The following is a 23,491-nucleotide window of genomic DNA, read 5'->3' as shown; positions in this document are numbered from 1 at the left end:
GAGTAAAGACATGTCCTCATAACTAACCTGGACCGTATTAATGAGTAAAGACCTGTCCTCATAACTAACCTGGACCGTATTAATGAGTAAGACGTCCTCATAACTAACCTGGACCGTATTAATGAGTAAGACGTCCTCATAACTAACATGGACCGTATTAATGAGTAAAGACATGTCCTCATAACTAACATGGACCGTATTAATGAGTAATGACATGTCCTCATAACTAACCTGGACCGTATTAATGAGTAAAGACGTCCTCATAACTAACCTGGACCGTGAGTTTAATTGAAGTAAAGGGACCTGTCTCGTATGGAGGACTAATCCACGTGGACCGTATTACATCGAGTAAAGACAATGTCCTATAACTACCTGGAACGTATTAATGAGTAAAGACATGTCCTCATACTCTAACCTGGACCGTATTAATGAGTAAAGACGATGTCCTCATAACTAACTGGACCGATTTAATGAGTAAAACATGTCCTATTAACTAACCTGGACCTGTATTTAATGAGTAAAGACATGTCCTCATAACTAACCTGGACGCGTATTTAATGAGTAAAGACATGTCTCTATAACTAACTGGGGGCTGACCTCGTATTAAGAGTAAAGACATGTCCTCATAACTAACCTGGACCGTATTATTATGAGTAGAAGACATGTCCTCATACTAACCTGACCGTATAATGATGTAAAGACATGTCCTCATAACTAACCTGGACCGTATTAATGAGTAAAGACTGTCCTCATAACTAACTCGGACCGTATTAATGAGTAATGACGTCCTCATAACTACCTGGACCGTATTAATGAGTAAGCACTGTCCTCATTAACAACATGGACCGTATTAATGAGTAAAGACATGTCTCTCATAACTAACCTGGACCGTATTAATTGAGTAAGAGACATGTCCTCATAACTAACCTGGACCGTATTAATGAGTAAAGACATGTCCTCAAACTACCGGTGACCGTATTAATGATAAGACATGTCCTCATAACTAACCTGGACCGTATTATAGAGTAAAGACATGTCCTCATAACTAACGCTGGACTGTATTTAATGAGTAAGGACATTGTCCTCATAACTCTGGACGCGTATTATATCGAGTAAAGACATGTCCTCATAACTAACTGGACTGCGGACCGTATTAATGAGTAGAGACGCTCCTACAATAACACCAATGGACCGTATTTAATGAGTAAAAGCATGTCTCCTAACTAACCTGGACCGTATATATGAGTAGACGTCTTCTCATAACTAACCTGGACCGTATTAAGTAAAGACATGTCCTTCCATAACTAACTGGACCGTATTAATGAGTAAAGACATGTCCTCATAACACCTGGACCGTATTAATGAGTAAAGACATGTCCTCATAAATAACCTGGACCGTATATAATGAGTAAAGACATTGTCAATACTATACCTGGACCGTATTAATGAGTAAAGACTGTCCTCATAACTAACCTGGACCGTATTAATGAGTAAAGACATGTCCATGATATACTAACCTGGACCGTATTAATGAGTAAAGACATGTCTCATTCCTACACTTGGACGTATTAATGAGTAAAGACATGTCCTCATAACTAACCTGGACCGTATTAATGAGTAAAGACATGTCCTCATAACTACCTGGACCTATTAATGAGTAAAGACATGTCCTCATAACTAACCTGGACCGTATTAATGAGTAAGACGTCCTCATAACTAACCTGGACCGTATTAATGAGTAAAGACATGTCTCATAACTAACCTGGACCGTATTATTGAGTAAAAGACGTCCTCATAACTAACTCGGACCGTATTAATGAGTAAAGACATGTCCTCAATCTGGACCGTATTAATGAGTAAAGACATGTCCTCATAATTCCTCCCATCTAATATGTTCTCCTATTCATGTAAAATCTGATCAAATTTGATCAAATCTATAACATTCTGACAGTTCAGCGAGTGTATACATTTTATAGTAAATGGAATCGAACCCTCAACCTTGGCTTTGCCAGTTCTATCGTCTTAATAACTGAGTCATACAGGAACAACAAATTGTTAGAGAATCTAACAGTATCTTCACTTGAGTCTGTTGCCAAGAAAAGTCAATTGGTTTTTCTGACCACTAGAGCGCAGTAGAGTATAGTTAATTTGACTTTAGTCGGGTGAAGCGCAGTAGAAATGACAGCATCAAGCAGGCCAGGGGCACCTTCAGCAGGACGCAAGGTTTTGGGACAATCAAATAGAAATATTCTACTCTGTAGAACACGCATTGCAGTCTGACAACGTTTAGCAACTAGCTGAACGTGGCCCAGGGTTGGTTAAGCAGATGTGAAAACTGGGCGAGCCACTGTACACCTGATTTATGGCTAGCCCAGAGTAAAGAACCTCTTGGTATGGAAAGTCAATAAATTCCCCTCTATCTCTCTCTCGATCTCTCTCTCCCTCTCTCTCTCTCTCCTCTCTCTCTCGCTCTTCCTCTGTCTCTCTCTCTTCTCCTGTCTCTCTCTCTCTCTCTCTCTCTCTCTCTCTGCTCGTCCTCTCTTCTTCTCTGTCTCTCTCTCTCTCTCTCTCGCTCTCTTCTCCGCTCTCTCGCTCTCTGCTCTCTCTCTCTCTCTTCTCTCGCTCTCTCTCTCTGTCTCTCTCTCTAGTCTGTACTTAGGAACCCCATGGACCACCAGATGTCTTGGGGTTGGACCTCAATGCTCCCGGCCCACTCAGCTACTGGGACGAGCAAAAAGTGAGAGGCCGGTTCCTAAACAACCTACTGCCCCTGTCCCATAACACTATTTAATTGGACAACTATTGTCAGTGACTCTAGGTAGTATGTTTCTCTCGCTGGTTGTGTGTTTCTCTTGCTGGTTGGGTTTCTCTCGCTGGTTGGTGTTTCTCTCACTGGTTGGTGTTTCTCTCACTTGTTGTGTTTCTCTCACTCGTTGGTTGGTCTTCACTGGTTGGTGTTCTCTCTCGCTGGTGTGTTTCTCTCCTGGTTGGTGTTTCTCTCGCTGGTTGTGTTTCTCTCGCTGGTTGGTGTTTCTCGCGTGGTGTTTCTCCGCTGGTTGATGTTTCTCTCACTGGTTGGTGTTTCTTCTCACTGGTTGGTGTTTCTCTCACTGTTGGTGTTCTCTCACTGGTTGGTGTTTTCTCTCCTGGTTGGTTGTTTCTCTCACTGGTTGGTGTTCTCTCACTGGTTGGTGTTTTCTCTCGCTGGTTGGTGTTCTCTCGTGGTTGGTGTTCTCTCGCTGGTTGGTGTTTCTCTCTCGCTGGTTGGTTTTCTCTCACTTGTTGGTGTTTCTCTCGCTGGTTGGTGTTTCTCTCGCTGGTTGGTGTTTCTCTCGCTGGTTGGTGTTTCTCTCGCTGTGTGGTGTTTCTCTCGCTGGTTGGTGTTTCTCTCGCTGGTTGGTGTTTCTCTCGCTGGTTGTGTTTCTCTCGCTGGTTGGTGTTTCTCTCTCGCTGGTTGGTGTTTCTCTCGCTGGTTGGTGTTTCTCTCGCTGGTGGTGTTTCTCTCACTGGTTGTGTTTCTCTCGCTGGTTGTGTTTCTCTCTGTGGTTGGTGTTTCTCTCGCTGGTTGGTGTGTCTCTCGCTGGTGTGTTCTCTCGCTGGTTGGTGTTTTCTCTCGCTGGTTGGGTTTCCGTCGCTGGTGGTGTTTCTCTCGCTGGTTGGTGTTTCTCTCGCTGGTTGGTGTTTCTCTCTGTGTTGGTGTTTCTTCTCTGTGGTTGGTGTTTCTCTCTGTGGTTTGGTGTTTCTCTCGCTGGTTGGGTTTCTGCTGGTGTTTTCTCTCGCTGGTTGGTGTCTCTCGTGGTTGGTGTTCTCTCGCTGGTTGGTGTTTCTCTCGCTGGTTGTGTTTTTCTCGCTGGTTGTGTTTCTCTCGCTGGTTGGTGGTTTCTCTGTGTTTGGTGTTTCTCGCTGTGGTGTTTCTCTCGCTGGTTGGTGTTTCTCTCGTGGTTGGTTTTTTCTCGCGGTTGGTGTTTTCTCTCGCTGGTTGGTGTTTCCTCGCTGGTTGTGTTCTCTCGCTGGTTGGGTTTCTCTCGCTGTGGTTGTTTCTCCGCTGTTGGTGTTTCTCTCGCTGGTTGGTGTTTCTCTCCCCCCAGCCAGTGTCGTCTCCCCCCCCCCCCCAGCCAGTGTCGTCCCCCCCCCCCCCCAGCCAGTTTCGTCTCCCCCCCCCCCCAGCCAGTGTCGTCTCCCCCCCCCCAAGCCAGTTGTCGTCTCCCCCCCCCCCAGCCAGTGTCGTCTCCCCCCCCAACCAGTGTCGTCTCTCCCCCCCAGCCACAGTGTGTCACCCCCCAGCTCCCGCCTTCTTCTCTGTTCTCTCTTTTCTCTTCTCAGTGTCTCCATTTGTTTCTTCCTCCTTGTCGTTTTTCTCCCACAAACGGGGCAGTCTGGGTTGCTGTGCATTGAGTGGGTTAAAAGAAAAGTTGTTACGGTAGTTAATGGTTATGATTACAGTTGTTTTTAATGTTTATCATTACGGTACTTTTTAATGTTTATGATTAAGGTACTTTTTAATGTTTATCATTACGGTACTTTAATGTTTATGATTACGGTACTTTTTAATGTTTATGAGTTTAATGTTTATGATTTCATCCTAAACATCTTTAAAGAGCTAATGTTCTCTGTAGGATTGTGTTTGTTTCCATTCATACACAGTGTATGAAATGCACACATTACAGATGGACACACTGAGGAATATTACCTACTCATTTCAGGGACATTATGCGCATAAATAAACCTCACATCAAAGGCAGCACTCAAGGTTGAGCACTCAATGTAGACAGCTGGGGCCTTGGGGATGGACTACACTGCTACATGAGGAGAGGTTACAGAGTTGGGTTAGGGTATTGTTGCCAAAGTCATTAAGTTGTGTTTGTTTGTCTGTTTATTTGTCCAGAGCCATGCTACGACTCAGTGACTGAGGACGAGGAGCTAACCGCCTCAGGCCTCAAGAGGCTGTCGTTACGGAAAGCAGGTTCCATCCTCAAGCTCAAACCCGCCGCCTGGGTCTCCGCCTCCAAACAGGGGGAACGGACTACGGGTTCAGGCCATACGCTCATCGACTTTGAGCAGGAGTTTCCCCCGGCCACACCCACTCCCTCCCCAGTGGCGGAGCTACAGTTGCCCTCATTGGTCAAGCTGGCCCTGGAGGCGGAGTCTATTCTGGACAGGACTCCTCCTCAGAGCCCATGGTGCTCGCTGCCCTGCCCTTTACACCCAACGCCAGTGGTGGACTGGGACGCCCGCCCCTTACCTCCGCCTCCTGCGTACGATGACGTGGCGCAGGACGAGGAGGACATGGAAGTGAGCTCCATCAACAGCTTGGAGCAGCGACAGCAGGGGGGGATGGGTGAGAGCCACAGCCCCACGGAGGYCATCCCGGCTGGGGAGGAGGGGAAACCCCTGGAGGACAACCTCTTCTTACCCTCCCAACAGAGCCAGGCCTACACATCCTTCTCCCAATCAGCAGAGATCTTTCAGGAGCTCCAGCAGGAGTGCATGAGGAGGCTCAATGTGCCCACAGGAGGAGTTCCCCAGCCCCCCTCTCCGTCACCGAGCTCAGGCCTCCAGTCCATAGACGTGCACCGCCATATCGTCCTATCCTTCTCYGAGGACAAGCCCCAGATCCCTCCCCGCATTCCCATCCCGCCTCGCCCCGTCAAACGAGGGGACTACACCCGCTGGTCCGGTGACCTCTCCCTGTCCCCGGCTCCAGCTTCCGAGGAAGTCCAGGACCGGCCCCCTCAGATCCCCCCACGGAACCCCCTGTCYCAGCCAGGCTCGCGCACCCCCAGTCCCATGGGGCTCCAGGTGGGCTCCCCCCAGCAGAGGACAATGGTTTGCCCCAGCGCCCCTCCGGCCACATACGGATCCTACCTCTCCACATCCCCGGGGAAGATCATGCCCACTACGCACAGCTTTGCCTCGGACCCAAAATACGCCGCGCTCAAGGTCATCCAAGCACAAGCCCAGGGTAAGGACCTGGCCAAGGGGCCATGCATCCTGCCCATTGTCCGCGACGGCCGCAAAGTCAGCAACACGCACTACTACCTCCTGCCCGAGAGGCCGCCTTACCTGGACCGCTTCGACCGCTTCTTCAGGGAAGCAGAAAACGTGCCGACCGGTGGCGGCGGTGGGATCTGTGAGGAGAGGCAGCAGGCCAACACGGCCACGGTCAGGCCAATGGTGGTGAACCAGCAGCAGCAGAGCAAGGGAGGAGATTTCAAGGCCAACTTCTCCAWCAACAACAGCAGTCTGGGCTGCCGGCCGGGCATGAAGGCCTTCCTCAGCCTGCCTAGGGTCAGCTCTGAGGGGTCAGCCAACAGGGCAGCGGGTGGAACCACAACAGACCAGGTCAAGATGGTGTGTAGTACCGAAAGCGCCAGTCAGATTGGCTTTTTATAATCCGTAATCAGTTGACGACTGGAAAGGACATAGTCTATTAGACACAAACACATAGGCCTACCAAAACACAAACACATAGGCCTACCAAAACACAAACACATAGGCCTACCAAAACAAAAACACACAGGCCTACCAGAACACAAACACATAGACCTACCAAAACAAAAACACATAGGACTACAAAAACACACAGGCCTACCAAAACACAAACACACAGGCCTACCAAAACACAAACACACAGGCCTACCAAAACACAAACACATAGGCCTACCAAAACACAAACACATAGGCCTACCAAAATACAAACGCATAGGCCTACCAAAACAAAAAAAATTAAGGGGGAAGGCAACCATTACTGTTATATTACAACCAAATAAAATGAGTAATGAGGTATGAGTAAGGAGGTATGAGTAAGGAGGTATGAGTAAGGAGGTATGAGGTATGAGTAAGGAGGTATGAGGTATGACTAACGAGGTATGAGTAATGAGGTATGAGTAATGAGGTATGAGTAATGAAGTATGAGTAATGATGCTACAGTATGGCATTACAGTATGTTTGATATGGAGACAAAGAGCACAACTACTGATTCAGAAAACAAGAAAAATTATACAAAAAGTATTAAAAGAAACAAGAAATCGAGTTACAATAAATCAACTTTGGCAGAGTTAGAGGATACACCCACCCGTTGTTCTTTACCGTGTTCGTTTATCATTTTGCTGACAAATCAAACTTCCCCAAGTCCCTAGAGGATTAAAGTACTGGGATTCGGTCCACAGACAGCCCTGCGCAAAACTATCTAACCAATCGATCGAAATCAACACTCTCTCAACCAATCAAGTAGCCATCAAAGATTATTTTATAAGACTACATTGCACTGTGGAATGAAATTAGAGTTGTATAATATAGTAAATCGTTGTCCCAATCCATGTCATTGGAGTTGTATAGTAAATCGTTGCCCCATCCCATGTCATTGGAGTTGTATAGTAAATCGTTGCCCCAACCCATGTCATTGGAGTTGTATAATATAGTAAATCGTTGTCCCAACCCATGTCATTGGAGTTGTATAGTAAATCGTTGCCCCAACCCATGTCATTGGAGTTGTATAATATAGTAAATGTTTGCCCCAACCCATGTCATTGGAGTTGTATAATATAGTAAATCGTTGTCCCAACCCATGTCATTGGAGTTGTATAATATAGTAAATGTTTACCCCAACCCATGTCATTGGAGTTGAATAATATAGTAAATCGTTGTCCCAACCCATGTCATTAGCATGGTCTTATGGGCCTACCAAAACTATAAGCTATGGGCATCTAAAGATTGGTCTGTGGGATCAGATGCAAGCAACACCTAGATTGAACTGGAAGCTGACTTGTTGGGGGACCAGTCCACTATTCCCTATATAGTGCACTACTTTTGACCAGAGCCCCATAGGCTGTAGTTAAAAGGAGTGCACTATATAGGGAATAGGACAGGATTCCCCAACTGGTCGCCCGGTGATTTAATTAGTATTGCCAAGTTTTCTGAGTCAAATTCTTATTATAATTTGAATTTATTTTCATAATTTTCATTGTTGGACATAACAGACTTAAAAACACCAGGAAATCACCTCGGAAATCTGTTCCCAAGTATTCCCACGCATAGTAGATATGATCGTATACAAAATGTAAGCAAGGTTTGAAATGATTATGTTTTAGTCAAATATTATATCTGTTTGGGCTTCTTGTGGTAAATTAGTGCTCTACAAATGATTTGTAATTATGTTCCGGTCTGCCGACCAGACACTCAAGACATATTTGCCCCGCGGCTGAATGTAGCTGATGATCCTTGGAATAGTGTGTTATTTTGTTTTGCTTTGGAGACAGTGTTTTGGTGTTTCATGTGCCATCATTGAACAGCAGGGGGCAACAGAGGGCAATTCCTGACCAGTCTTTCCATAACATCAACTCCTGCTGGAGGCACTGTTTGTCTGCTTGCTTATAGACATCTTCTCCTTACTGGTGGATTGATTACTTCCTAACTAAATCGAAATTCAATATTTCAAACTGTAACCAAATTCTATTTGATGTACAACAACCAAATGTAATTTGTGCACCGAGATCACTTGGGAAGATGGTTGGACTGAGAAAAGGGTCTTGGAAAAGGTTCAATAAGCAGTCTGCATTAAAGCAGGCAGGCAGTCAGACAGACATTCAGTCACTYACTCACTCATTAAAGCACTCACACGCTCGCTGCATTTCAATTCTGTACCCTTTTTGAAAAGTGTGCACTCATTCACTCCTCTATGCATTTAAAAGCATTGGATTGGTGCAAGCATGGCTGCAGGGAGTTTCCACCATATTGCTCAGACCAGTCCATTCCTTTCAAATCCATGAGGTGGAGTGTACGAGTGCAGAGAATACAATTTGAAGCCACTCACTCATTTAAAGACTGATAGACACTCAACACCTATTCTTTTCCACAATGTATTAGACTTGTAGAACAAACATAATGAGCATGCCACTAAAGTGTTAGTGTCTGAGCATAGTTGAATCATTATTATTTAAATTTTTTGTGTATGTGGTTTTGATTGACAGCAGAGGACTGCCGAGCTGATTGGTCAGTGTAGCAGCAATATTGACCTGATTGGTTGATTTTGTAGAGGACTGCAGAGCTGATTGGTTGTTTGTGGCATCCACAGGTGCAGGAGGCGGTACATGGCGTGACTGTAGAGGAGTGTCAGACAGCCCTCCAGAACCACAACTGGAACGTGCAGAAAGCTGTGCACTACCTCAAGGTAGGGGCCCTTGGTGGTAGTGCACTATTACCTTGTCACACTATGGAGCCAATCAGAGCTGTACTACGTTGGCCTGGTTACTCATCCACCATAGTTGCTGGGACCTACAATTACAACATTTCTAATCACAGCACTATATAAACTCCCCGTGATGTATAAACTCCCCGTGATGTACAGTTAAAGTCAGAAGTTTACATACACCTTAGCCAAATACATTTAAACTCAGTTTTTCACAATTCCTGACATTTAATCCAAGTAATAATTCCCTGTCTTTGGTCAGTTAGGATCACCACTTTATTTTAAGAATATGAAATGTTAGAATATTAGAGAGAATTATTTATTTCAGCTTGTATTTCTTTCATCACATTCCCAGTGGGTCAGAAGTTTACATACACTCAATTAGTATTTGGTAGCAGTGCCTTTAAATTGTTTAACTTGGGTCAAATGTTTCGGGTAGCCATCCACAAGCTTCCCACAATAAGTTGGATGAATTTTGGCCTATTCCTCCTGACAGAGCTGGTGTAACTGAGTCAGATTTGTAGGCCTCTTTGCTCGCGCACGCTTTTTCAGTTCTGCACACAAATTTCTATAGGATTGAGGTCAGGGCTTTGTGATGGCCACTCCAATACCTTGACTTTGTTGTTCTTGAGCCATTTTGCCACAACTTTGGAAGTATGCTTGGGGTCATTGTCTATTTGGAAGACACATTTGCGACCAAGCTTTAACTTCCTGACTGATGTCTTGAGATGTTGCTTCAATATATCCACATAATTTTCCTACCTCATGATGCCATCTATTTTGTGAAGTGCACCAGTCCCTCCTGCAGCTAAGCACCCCCACATCATGATGCTGCCACCCCCGTGCTTCACAGCTGGGATGGTGTTCTTCAGCTTGCAAGCCTCCCTCTTTTTCCTCCAAACATAAAGATGGTCATTATGGCCAAACAGTTCTATTTTTGCTTCATCAGACCAGAGGACTTTACTCCAAAAAGTACATTCTTTGTCCCCATGTACAGTTACAAACCGTAGTCTGGCTTTTTTATGGAGGTTTTGGTGCAGTGACTTTTTCCTTGCTGAGCGGCCTTTCAGGTTATGTCGTTATAGGACTCGTTTTACTGTGAATATAGATACTTTTGTACCTATTTCTTCCAGCATCTTCACAAGGTCCTTTGCTGCTGTTCTGGAATTGATTTGCACTTTTCGCACCAAAGTACGTTCATCTCTAGGAGACAGAACGCGTCTCCTTCCTGAACGTTATGACGGCTGCGTGATCCCATGGTGTTTATACTTGAGTACTATTGTTTGAACAGATGAACGTGGTACCTTCAGGTGTTTGGAAATTGCTCCCAAGGATGAACCAGACTCGTGGAGGTCTAGAATTTTTTTTTCTGAGGTCTTGGCTAATTTCCTTAGATTTACCCATGATGTCAAGAAAAGAGGCACTGAGTTTGAAGGTAGGCCTTGAAATACATCCACAGGTACACCTCCAATTAACTCAAATGATGTCAATTAGCCTATCAGAAGCTTCTAAAGCCATGACATAATTTTCTGAAATTTTCCAAGCTGTTTAAAGGCACACTCAACTGAGTGTATGTAAACGTCTGACCCACTGGATTTGTGATACAGTGAATTATAAGTGAAATAATCTGTCTGTAAACAATTTTTGCAAAAATTACTTGTCATGCACAAAGTAGATGTCCTAACCGACTTGCCAAAACTATAGTTCGTTAACAAGAAATGTGTGGAGTGGTTGAAAAACTAGTTTTAATGACTCCTAGGTGTATGTTAACTTCCGACTTCAATTGTTTATAAACTCCCAGTGATGTATAAACTCCCAGTGATCTATAATCATTGGCTGTATATAGTGTGCGACTTTCTTTATTTTTCCTTAGGAAGTTGTGGAAATAAAACCGCTCTAGCTTACAAACGGGATAAGTCCCTTTTTACAGAAGTTAACCCATCAAAACATTTGCTGATTTTGAAATATCTGATGACAGATACATGAATAATACAATGTTTTCAGAGATGATGAGTAGTAAGGGTGAGTTGTAACTGATCCTGTTGTTGTCAAGGTTGAGCAGCTGTTCTGTCTTGGCCTGAAGACCAGGCTGGAGTGTCTCAAGATGCTGGAGATGTACAACTGGAACCTGGAAGTGGCCAGCTCTCAGCTCCTGGACTCCTACAGCTCCGTCATGCAAAGGTAACATAGAATTCTGGAGAACKTAAAGGGATAGTTTGAGATTTTGGTGACGAAGCCCTTTATGTACTTGATTGCTGATCCCGAAGACTTCCAGCTTTTGGGCTAACACTAGATAGCATTTGTTTGCGAAACTACCTGTAGTAGTTAGAACTATCCTTCATACTGGATGCAGAGACATAAAAATGGGTCCATGACTTAATCTGTGGGRAAAATAGATGCAGTCCCTTCAGGAAGTATTCACACCCCTTTTACTTTTTCCACATTTGGTTGCGTTACAGCCTGCATTTCGATTTTGTCTGATCTACACACAATACCCCGTAATTTAAAAGTGGAATTTTGTTTGTAGAAGGTTTTTTTAAATGAGAAAAATCATTAATCCGAAATGTCTTGAGTCAATAAGTATTCAACACCTTTGTTATGGAAAGCCTAAATAAGTTCAGGAGTAAAAATGTAACAAATCGCATAATAAGTTGCATGGACTCATTCTGTGTTCAATAAAAGTGGTTAACATGGTTTTTGAATGACTACCCCATCTCTGTACCCCACACATMAAAATTCTCTGTAATCAAGTAGTGAATTTCAAGCACAGATTCAACCACAAAGACCAGAGAGGTTTTTAAATGCCTTGCAAAGAAGGGCACTGATTGGTAGATGTGTAAAACAATCTATAAAAGCAGATGCTGAATGTCGCTTTGAGCGAAGGACCTTTGGAGAAGTTATTAATTAGGCTTGAGATGGTGTATCAATACAGCCAGTCATTACAAAGATACAGGCGTTCTTCTTAACTCAGTTGCCAGAGAAGAAGGAAACTGCTCAGGGATTTCACCAATGGAGCCCAATGGTGATTTTAAAACGGTTACAGAGTTTAATGGTTGTGTGAGAGTTGTATGAGAGAACTTGAGGATGGATCAACAACATTGTAGTCASTCCATAATACTAACCTAAATGACAGAGTTAAAAGAAGGCTCCTGAGAGGCGCAGCGGTCTAAGGCACTTACATCTCAGTGCTAGAGGTTGCCACTAGAGACCCAGGTTTGATCCCGGGCTGTATCACAACCAGCCATGATCGGGAGTCCCATAGGGCTGCGCACAATTGGCACAGCATCGTCCGGGTTAGGGGAGGGTTTGGCCAGGGTAGGCCGTCATTGTAAAATAAGAATTTTTCTTAACTGACTTGCCTAGTTAAATAAAGATTTTTTTTTAAAGAAGGAAGCCTATATAGAATAATATTTTTCCAAAACATCATGTGGCAAATAAATGAACTTTTTGTCCTGAATACAAAGCGTTATGTTTGGGGCAAATCCAACACATCGCTGAATACCACTCTTCAAGCATGGTGGTGGCTGYATCATGTTATGGGTATGATTATCATCGGCAAGGATTAKGGAGGTTTTTTGGGGGAATAAAAAGAAAAGTTATACAGCAAAATCCTAGAAGAAACCTGGTTCAGTATGCTTTCCAACAGGCACTGGGACATAAATTCACCTTTCAGCAGGACAATAACCTAAAACACAAGGACAAAGACGACATTGAATGTTCCTGAGTGGCCTAGTTACAGTTTTGACTTAAATCTGCATGAAAATATATGGCGTGGAAATGGTTGTTCAGCAATGATCAAGAATAAACCTGACAGATTTAATAATTTTGAATAATATTGTATAATCCAGGGGTGCAAGTCTCTTAAGAGACTTACCCAGAAAGACTCACAGCTGTAATCGCCACCAAAAGGTGATTCTACAAAGTATTGACTCGAATGTAATAGTTCAGTATTTCATGATCAATACATGTATTTATTTTTAAAACATGTTTTCACTTTGTCGCTATGCGGTATTGTGTGGAGATGGGTGAGAACATGTTTTCGATTAGATTCTATTTTGAATTCCGGATGTAATTTCCCCCAACTATGCACACCTGTATGTGGGACAATTTGAAGAAGCATTCCTTTTTAAAACAGACACACACCCCTTACTTTCTAAAATACTTCTATGGAAGAGATACATAGGCGATGTCTTTGTGCTCTGGGAAGGAAGTCAGTAGGAACTAAATTAATTCCAAACTCTACTAAATGAGAGCTCTTGAATAGCTCAGATTCACCATGCAGACTGATGAGAAAAATAAACTACCTGGATTTATGGATCATCAAAGAGAATGATGTATTACACACAGACTTATACACAAAGCCCACAGACCTCAATACCTTGCTATGCGCGGATAGTATGCATCCTCTTCCCCTCAAGAATGGTCTACCATATAGCCAGTTATGTATTAATAAACAAATCTGTGGCCACCAGACAGATTTGACAGCAATGCTAAAGAAATGACAGATACATTCAAAATGAGATGCTACAAGGACAAAACTCTTGATGCTGCAATGATGAAAATATCAACAACAAAAAAACAAGAGAGGAATTACTAAAAACAACGCAACCATCTTTTGCACTAAGTACACCAAGGGGTTCGGAGAAAATGAAAGCAATCCTGAAAAAGCACTGGCATATTCTGCAATCAGACMAAAAAATTGCACACCTCTTCAAGGAACCCCCACTGGTGGTCTATAAGTGTGGTCGCAATATTGGAGATAGTTTGGTGAGATCTGACCTGCCCCCTGAGCTCAATCAGAYACCTATCCCAAATGGGAACTACAAATGTGGCTCATGCGCGTCAGTGTAATTGCACCAAAAAAAAACATCTTTCTTCAGACACCCACATACAGGTGGAAAGATCCCTGTGAGAGGTATCATCTCATGCAAGACCAAGGGAGTAATCAATCTCATCACCTGTTCATGTGGAAAAGCCTATGTAGGACAAACGAAAAGACAATTAAAACAACGCATWGYTGAACACCRCAGCTCAATCAGGTGTAAGAACATTGACTATCCAGTAGCAGCTCACTTTGTTGAAGTTAACCATCCCAGCTCCTCCCTCCAATACACAGGCATTGAGCATGTTGCTCTACCAAGGAGAGGAGGTCACATTGAGATCCTACTTCTACAAAGAGAGGCTTACTGGATATCCTATCTAAAAACATTGACCCCTAGTGGTCTGAATATTGACTTTGATCTCAGGCTCTTCTTATGAACACATTTTCATTTGGTTTAAGTCTTATAAATGTAATAATTATTTTTACAGCTTATTAGCGTACACCTAATATGTTCCCCCTGTTGATGATGATCATTATATATTAAGGTTGAACCAATATTACATGTAACAAAAAAGAAATACAAAATTATGTGAAATTGAATGAAACAATAATGTATGTTGATGTTAGTATGATGTACAATATTCCATTATGTTTCTATATGATAACAATAGCATAAAATGTTATATGCCATATACAATTTTTTTTAACAGTTTCACAAATTAATTTTAATTAACTTAATCATTATGACACACCCCTCACCACTGTCATTGGTTACACTAATTGCACTGTGCGTTTACATAACCTGGTTCAAGTATTCATGACATCACCCTGAGGAAGGCACAGTGATGCCGAAACGTTTGTAAATACCCATTAAATTGCTGGGAGATTATACATGGAGTGTGCGAGTTTATTCGCCGTTAGTCAGCACCTCCACACAAACTATTTTCTGGGTGTGCGCCAGCTCATGTTTTTTTAAAAATGTTTTATTATTGAATTCCGGATGTAACACAACACAATGTGAAATAAGTCAAGGGGTGTGAATACTTTCTGAAAGCACTGTAGTGCCAACATGCCAAACTATCCCTTTAAGAGGAGAACTCAGGAGAATTTAGGGCAAACTAACCCTACTGGTGCTGATGCCGATGCTGGATTTTGCTCCAGACAAACAGCCAAACACATGGGTCATGTTCAGTAGGGCACACTGTAACTAAACGTTTGGAATAGGAAAATAAAAAGAAACCAGGTAGTCCCTGTTTCAGTATGATTTCTTCTGTTTGGTGCCGAATGAACAAGTCACTGATTCTACTAATTAAGAATCAATTCGATGTGTTGCTGCTTGGTCCAGCCCAATAACCTAGTATACTCGTGTCTATCCACAATTTAAACTGTATCAATTTACGTTAATCTAGCAACAAGTAAAATAGATGGAATTGTGAATGTACTTGGATTTGTTTTGAAATAATGGAACATCAAAATACATCTCTCATCCCATTGCAGGCGGTGACCGATGCTAGGAGCAACAGCAGAACTTTTGTCTTTTAGGGGACGGAGTCTGCTCCCATCCCTCTTTTATGACTTGCCAGACGCATCCCTTAAGAAGACAGGGATTTGAGTGTGGACCTGGGGTACATTTGACTGTGTGATGGGCCATGGCTGCAGTCTTGCCTACTGTACACTGAGACCTGGTCCTCAGTGGAGGCTGCTGAGGGGAGGACGGCTCATAATAATGTCTGGAATGGAGTCAATGGAATGGTATCAAACACATCAAAGACGTGGTTTCCATGTGGTTGATAACATTCCATCGACTCCATTCCAGATATTATTATGAGCCGTCCTCCCATCAGCAGCCTCCACACTGAGGACCAGTGGGCTAGCCTCCACACTGAGGACCAGGGGGCTAGCTCCACACTGAGGACCAGTGGGCTAGCCTCCACACTGAGGACCAGGGGCTAGCCTCCAACTGAGGACCAGGGGCTGAGCCTCCACACTGAGGACCAGGGGGCTAGCCTCCACATCGTGAGGACCAGGGGTGCTCCTCCACACTGAGGGACCAGGGGGCTAGCCTCCACACTGAGGACCAGGGGTGCCTCCACACTGAGGACCAGGGGGCTAGCCTCACACTGAGGACCAGGGGGCTAGCCTCCACACTGAGGACCAGGGGGCTAGCCTCCACCTGAGGACGCAGGGGCTAGCCTCCACACTGAGGACCAGGGGCTTAGCCTCTCACACTGAGGACGAGGGGGCTATTGCTGCAACTGAGGACCAGGGGGCTAGCCTCCACACTGAGGACCAGGGGGCTAGCCTCCACACTGAGGACCAGTGGGCTAGCCTCCACACTGAGGACCAGGGGACTAGCCTCCACTGACGAGCCTCCCGTTCTACCACCGAATATGAGTGGAAGTCGACTTAGAATACAGGTAGTGGAACCATACTCTTCAAGGGACCATGGTGTCTGCTGGTTCCTACCCTATACCCAACACTGAAGGAAAAACATCCTCTTTTTCATTGCTGGTCTCCCCGATTCAGTTATATCAATGCCACAATACACCTTTGACCAACTAGGCTGACCTCTTTTGTGTTATTATTGAGATATGAATCAGGGGAGAACTCCCCTACTGTATGTGAGCTTTGCTAAGCTCCTCGGTTTGGATAGGGGCTTGTTTTAGGGAGGCCAGCATCTTTCTGCTGCGCCGCCCGCCCTCCCAGGCTCTACTGTGTTTTAGCAGAGGGCAAAGTTCACAAAGCCCACCTGGATGGAGAGAACGAACACAAGAGAGGGGGGGGAAAAAACGAAATGCAGCTGGTCTACTTTTAAGTCGACTCCTTTTTTATTTTCTATTCTAGAGATTTCTACTTGATTTATATTAAGGAGAGGAATTAAGCGATTTTTTTTAAACAAACAGTTACATACATGAATAGTTCAGTTTATATATTTGTAGCGCATATGTGCTAGAAGTTGGTATTTTTAGTTTTTAGTGCTCTGTTTTTAATATATTTTGGGTTTTGAACCGGTTGTTTGAAAAGGGGGACATATTGAAAACATTCAATTCTTGAGATTTAAAAAAATATATGTTATGTATGTTGTGCTTTCCCTGAATCGAGTTCACTTATGTTTGTCAGTGACATCAATCTGATCCACTCCTGGTGGCCATGTAGAACTTCTGGTGTGCTATATGACACCTGMCTAATCATAGTGCTCTCACACTATCTACTCTAAGCACCTGCCCACACAAAACAACTGTTGAAAATCGCCCACTGGCTTGCCAATTTTACCATGTGTTCAAAGCGCATTGATACTTCTAGTATTAAGAACATTGTCTTTCCCTCAACTATTAGGGGGTAAAACCCTCAGTCAACATCCATAGGTTACACACAATTTTGACCGGGAAGACTAGATACCACTGGCTCTAGTTGATGACACACCACGTCAAGCACATGCAAGATACAACACGTCACCATACTGGACGTTCGTCTCAGACAATAAAGTGTATAGCCTAGAGCAAACTGTATAGTGATATGTGATAGTTTGATGTATTTTCTATACTGTCTTATCCTGATGCACGCTGTCTGCTTTTTCGTGTGTTATGATTCAAATTAATGTTTTTTGGCGAACTGAACATTAATATACTGTACACTGAACAAAAATATAAAACGCAACATGTAAAGTGTTGGTAACATGAGCTGAAATAAAAGATCACAGAAATGTTCCATATGCACCAAAAACTTATTTCTCTACCATAAGCCGCCTCCAACATTGTTTTGGAAAATTTGGCAGTACATCCAACCGGCCTCCCAATCGCAGACCATGTGAATGGTGTTGTGTGGGCGAGCGGTTTGCTGATGTCAACGTTGTGAACAGAGTGCCCCATGGTGGCTGTGGGGTTATGGTAAGGGCAGGCATGAGTTACAGACAACGAACACAATWGCATTTTATCAATGGTGATTTGAATGCACAAAAATACCGTAACGAGATCCTGAGGCCCGTTGTAAGGCCYGTATTATTTTTTAAGGTGTCTGTGACCAACAGATGCATATCTGTATTCTCAGTCATATGAAATCCATAGATTAGGGCCTAATGAATTTATTTCAATTGACTGATTTCCACATATGAACTGTAACTAACWAAAATCTTTGAAATTGTTGCGTTTTATATTTTTGTTCACTATATAATCATAATATGCTATTTAAGTAGACGCTTTTATCCAAAGCAACTACTTGATCCCGGCAATCGAACCCACTATCCTGCCGCTGCAAATGCCATGCTCTACCAACTGAGCTACATCAGACCACAATAAACCCAATAACTTTTTATAGTTGATTTCAATCTGAAAATTAATCTTACATTAGAAGGCTTAATCTGACTTCAAGTGAGTTGAAATTTAAGCACAGACCAACACGGTAAAACTATCAGACTCCTAGCAAACCACTCCTACCATGTAGTGGGCTTGAAGGCTGATCTTTATCCAGTCTTTGCACTGTAGCAATTTGGACTTGTGTGACTGTTTATTTGTTTGTGTCTTTGTCTAAAACTCAAGAGAGAATGTTATGCCAAGTAGTTGTGATCGGTGTCTTGATTAGAACACCGTGTCTTGATTAGAACACCGTGTCTTGATTAGAACACCGTGTCTTGATTAGAACACCGTGTCTTGATTAGAACACCGTGTCTTGATTAGAACACCGTGTCTGTCTGTGAACTGTTCCGTAGACACTTTGGCCATGTTCCAAACTCAAATTTTGTCTCCTTGCCTCTTAGTCATTTACCATCACAGATAAGGAAGGTCTGGATAGGTGAAACCAATTTGCCAAAAACTTGCAAGGTTTAATGCAGTGGAACTATCAGTCCTACCTATCCGCCCCTTAAGATTCACCCAGGTCAGTCCTCAAAGGGCAGAGGTAAAGTGTCCACGTTTATGGTTTGGAACACCGCCTTAGTTGAGCTTTTCCTGTATGCAATAATAAGGCACCTGTAACTTCTTCCAACAGTCAAGGTCATCCAGCCATGACAAAAAAAAAGAGYTTCCATTGCTGTGAACTCCTTGATGCACAGAAAAATGCTTAGTGGCACAGTCTGATGATGTCACGATAAGGTGACCATATCCCCATGTCTTACATGATACCAAGCTGCTGTAGTTAGAAGGACTGMCGCAACATTATGGCAATATTACCCAAACCAATGTTCTCCTGTTCATGTTGTTTTTAAGTTGATCGCTGTATTACCTCTGTGTTGGTTTGTTGTTCGTTCATCCCGATGTACTTGTACTAGAGGTCGTCACGGGTACAAAAAAGTTGGACACGTTTCCAAAATCGAGCTGGGGATTTTCCACCCGGAACCGATATGAATTAGTTATTTATTATTTTAAAGGGAGAAAGGTGGCGCTCTAGCAGGTCGAAGAGGGGCCGTCGTGTGAACGACATGGAGAGAGAACCTAGTCAGATGCACAACAGCATTCAACTGACATGTCAACCCATCCCCTCAGAATCAGAGAGGTGTGGGGGGCTGCTTTACCGACATACATGTCATCGGCACCTGGGGAGTGGGTGTTGTTGGAGGTTTAACTGTCTTGCCCAAAGGCAGAACGGCATAAAGTAAACTCACTCACTTTTGTACATCGCCTTGGTCCATACAATTGACCTTATTTTACCGCCCAAAAAACGTAATACTTCCAGATCAACTGTAATGTCAATACCAATGTAAAGCACAATTTCTCCCCTTTCCAACAGAAWTCATGCYGAGACCTCCACGCTGCCCGTTTCTGCATGATTGAAGAAGGCAATGAGCTCCTTCGGGTCTTTTTAAAAATGGCGGGTGGGGAAGCAAAACTAATGCGTGGTAGTGAGAAGGAGAGGAGATGTGTGGGCAAACGCCTTTTTTTTTTACTCGATCTGTCCAACTTATCACCTCTAAAATGTAAATAAAACACTATAAAGAGTTTATATAATGTGTCATTACATACCTATTTGAAGGTTTGTGTCGAATTTGAATCGGTTTTTAGGACGGTGCTAACGTGATCTTCAGAAGTAAACATCAGCTTTGAGAGTGACGATCGCTTACAGTGATGAAGCAAAAAAAGGACTAGGTATCCCCCCCTTACCCCCGTCACTGTCCATTTCTTGTTTTTAAACGATGAGAGAAGTGCTACACCTGGTGGAGAGAGATTGTAAGACAGAAATAGTTGCTTTATGCGTGCTGTACGTTACGACATGACACGTCACGATGTAACGGAGGGTCAGATTTTTTCAACTTTTCTCCAATACTATAGAGCCATTACCATGTCGATCAACGCTTGAATAGAAACGTAGTTCACACCCCAGATTTTGAAGTCAACACAGTCGCTACAGTCCCATTAGTTTTCTTTGCAGCCTCGTTTGAATGTCGCGTTTGCGCACATTTGTACGGAATGGGGTGAGTTTATGTTATTTGTTTATCTTGACAGCTCAGGGATTCAAACCAGCAACCTTTTGTTTACTGGCCCAATGCCTTTAACTGCTAGGTGACATGGGGAGCAGGGAGGGAGAGACGAGAGACAGCAACCAACCAAGCCAACTCAGCTATAGTAGACTAATAGCTGCCATAGCTAGGTTTTTATCATCAAATATGATTATGTAGTACCGGTCTTGGACTGCATCAAACCTGGAAGAGAAGCTAGCTAGCTAGGCTAACTAAGGCTGCAGTGCCTGCGCTTTATCATCCTACAGTTACTAATAACAACAATTCCATTCAGAATATTAAGTAGCAGCCTACCTCTTGGCTCTTGTAGTCTATCCTTCTCCTTTAATTTTTTTTCTTATTAATTGTTTTTTTTTTTTATCCCCTTTTCTCCCAATTTTTCGTGGTATCCAATCGCTAGTAATTACTATCTTGTCTCATCGCTACAACTCCCGTACGGGCTCGGGAGAGACGAAGGTCGAAAGCCATGCGTCCTCCGACGCACAACCCAACCAAGCCGCACTGCTTCTTTAACACAGCCGCCCCAACCCGGAAGCCAGCCGCACCAATGTGTAGGAGGCAACACCGTGTACCTGGCCCCTTGGTTAGCGCGCACTGCGCCCGGCCCGCCACAGGAGTCGCTGGAGCGCGATGAGCAAGGATATCCCTACCGGCAAACCCTCCCTAACCCGGACGACGCTATGGCCAATTGTGCGTCACCCCACGGACCTCCCGGTCGCGGCCGGCTGCGACAGAGCCTGGGCGCGAACCCAGAGACTCTGGTGGCGCAGCTAGCACTGCGATGCAGTGCTCTAGACTACTGCGCCACCCGGGAGGCTCTCCTTTAACTTTTAATTCCATCTTCCACTGATTAGATATCGCCACTTTTGCCACACACGGAGCGAGGCAGTAGCCGATTTGATTACTTATGATTGGCCAACAACAACGCCACTCTGGTGAAAAGCAAGAGCAGCAGCTTAAAAACGACAACTTCTCTCTCTCGTTCTACTGTAGCAGTTGCATTCGGATCTGTGCATTCTCTTCCGGGCAAATCAGTTAAAATTACATGTACCAGAGACCCGTGACAATCAGATCCGAACCAGATCCGTGATATTATTTCGAATTCTGGTTGTGGACCCACTCGGGAGACAGATGGGCTGTTGGGTATTCGSGTACATGTGGATCCATTATGACCTCTAACCTGTACCAATGTACTTTCCCCAAAGTGTTTTATTTCCCCATGGTTGTGTAGTTGATTTCCCCCTACCCCCTTCCCCCTGGGTGTATGGAACAGTGCAAGAGTACAAATTCAAGTTAATGCTGCCAATCTCAAATGTATAAAATGTTTTGTTTTTTAAATAAATAAAAAATATATACTTTTTTTTACCTTGCTCTCGTTACGTCTGATTATTTTTCTTGGTACGTCTTGATGAGCGTTGATTGGGTGGCTCCCGAGTGGCGCAGTGGTTTAAGGCACTGCATCTCGAATCTAGGCTGTATCACAACCGGCCGTGATTGGGAGTCCCATAGGGCGGCGCACAACTGGCCCAGCGTCTTCTGGGTTTGGCCGGGGTAGGCCATCATTGTAAATAATAATTTGTTCTTAACTGACTTGCCTAGTTAAATAAAAGTTAAATTAAATATTTAACGTGCAGCGAGGAAAGTGCCAGTTCATACATAACACTTAGAAGAATGGGCAGCTAATTGCCAATTTCTCACTTAGAGTTATTTAGCAATAAAGAGCCCGGCAACTCTGAACACTGCCCTGAATGCTCTTCAATTAGTTGAAAGAGAAAAATAGATATATCTCCATATTTTGTATATACTGTAGCCTCAAATGAAAAGAGCTTGGATACTTTTTGGATAGCTAGCTATGGGGCATTTTACTTAAAACCCCTTGTGTAGTCTTAACATTCTGTATACTCCCCTTGTACTAAGGGTAACAAAATGACCGGGCCTTCACTAAACCACTAAAATAAAGCAGCTTAATTGAATTTTTCATGAAGAAACACCCTGTCCTTCATCACAAACTTTGTGAATATCTGGGTTTTCCCTCTTCACAATGCAGAAAGACTGCATTTAATCAGTGGACCACACCTGTCATAAAGTATAGGGTTATTATTATTTATTATTATTATTATTGCTATAGGTGTAAACATTTTTTTTAGCAAGAGAGAGCACCAGTATAGCCTAATAAAGGAGCAGAAAGGAGTGCAGGGGGGAGGTCTTTCTAACTATGCCGACCATGGTTGTCACGCCCTGACCTTAGTTATCTTTGTTTTCTTTATTATTTTGGTTAGGTCAGGGTGTGACGAGGGTGGTATGTGTGTTTTTGTCTTGTCTAGGGTTTTGGTATGTCTAGGTGTGTGTGTAGTCTAGGCATTATGTAGGTCTATGGTGGCCTAGATTGGKWMCCAATCAGAGGCAGCTGTTTATCGTTGTCTCTGATTGGGGATCCTATTTAGGTTGCCATGTTCCATTTTGGTTTGTGGGTGATTGTCTATGTGACTTTGCATGTCTGCACTCGTTATATTTAGCTTCGCGTTCGTTTTGTTATTTTGTATTAGTTTGTTTATTGTTCTTCGTTATCATTAAAGAAGATGTATTCACATCACGCTGCGCTTTGGTCTCCTTCCTACGACGAACGTGACAATGGTGATCTTCCTGTTCAGGAGCTGCTGGCTGAGTTCAATCAGTAGCACACATAATCTCAATTTGTCATTGTGTGTGTGTGTGTGTGTGTGTTTTTTGTTGTTGTGGTGTGTAAATTATTTTAGAACTGCTGCGTCAAAAATGACCCTTAGACAATCTTTGTACACTGTTGGTGTACAGCTTTCATGGAAATCTGAACATGAAGGCGATGTTTCACTTTTTCTAATATTGGGGTCATTCTAGGAAAATTCATCAAATTTCAAGTTGAAAAAATATCATTTAGGAGGTTTTCTCTGCTSTTAAACATATTGGCGGGTCATTTTTTTACCCTTAAGACAACACAAGGGTTAAGGGTCAACACAAGGGTTAAGGGTCAGCACAAGGGTTAAGAGTTAACACAAGG

At 43.5% G+C, this 23,491-nt stretch overlaps 1 pseudogene; it reads left to right on the top strand.

Annotated features, from left to right (window-relative positions):
- The window catches only part of LOC111979104 (activated CDC42 kinase 1-like), a 44,451-nt pseudogene extending 28,502 nt beyond the window's left edge, over nt 1–15,949 (top strand).
- The last annotated feature ends 7,542 nt before the right edge of the window (nt 15,950–23,491 follow it).

Source organism: Salvelinus sp. IW2-2015, linkage group LG19, assembly GCF_002910315.2.
Source record: "Salvelinus sp. IW2-2015 linkage group LG19, ASM291031v2, whole genome shotgun sequence".
Lineage (NCBI taxonomy): Eukaryota > Metazoa > Chordata > Actinopteri > Salmoniformes > Salmonidae > Salvelinus > Salvelinus sp. IW2-2015.
Note: the sequence above shows the minus strand (reverse complement) of the source record. Positions and strands in the feature narration are given on the sequence as shown.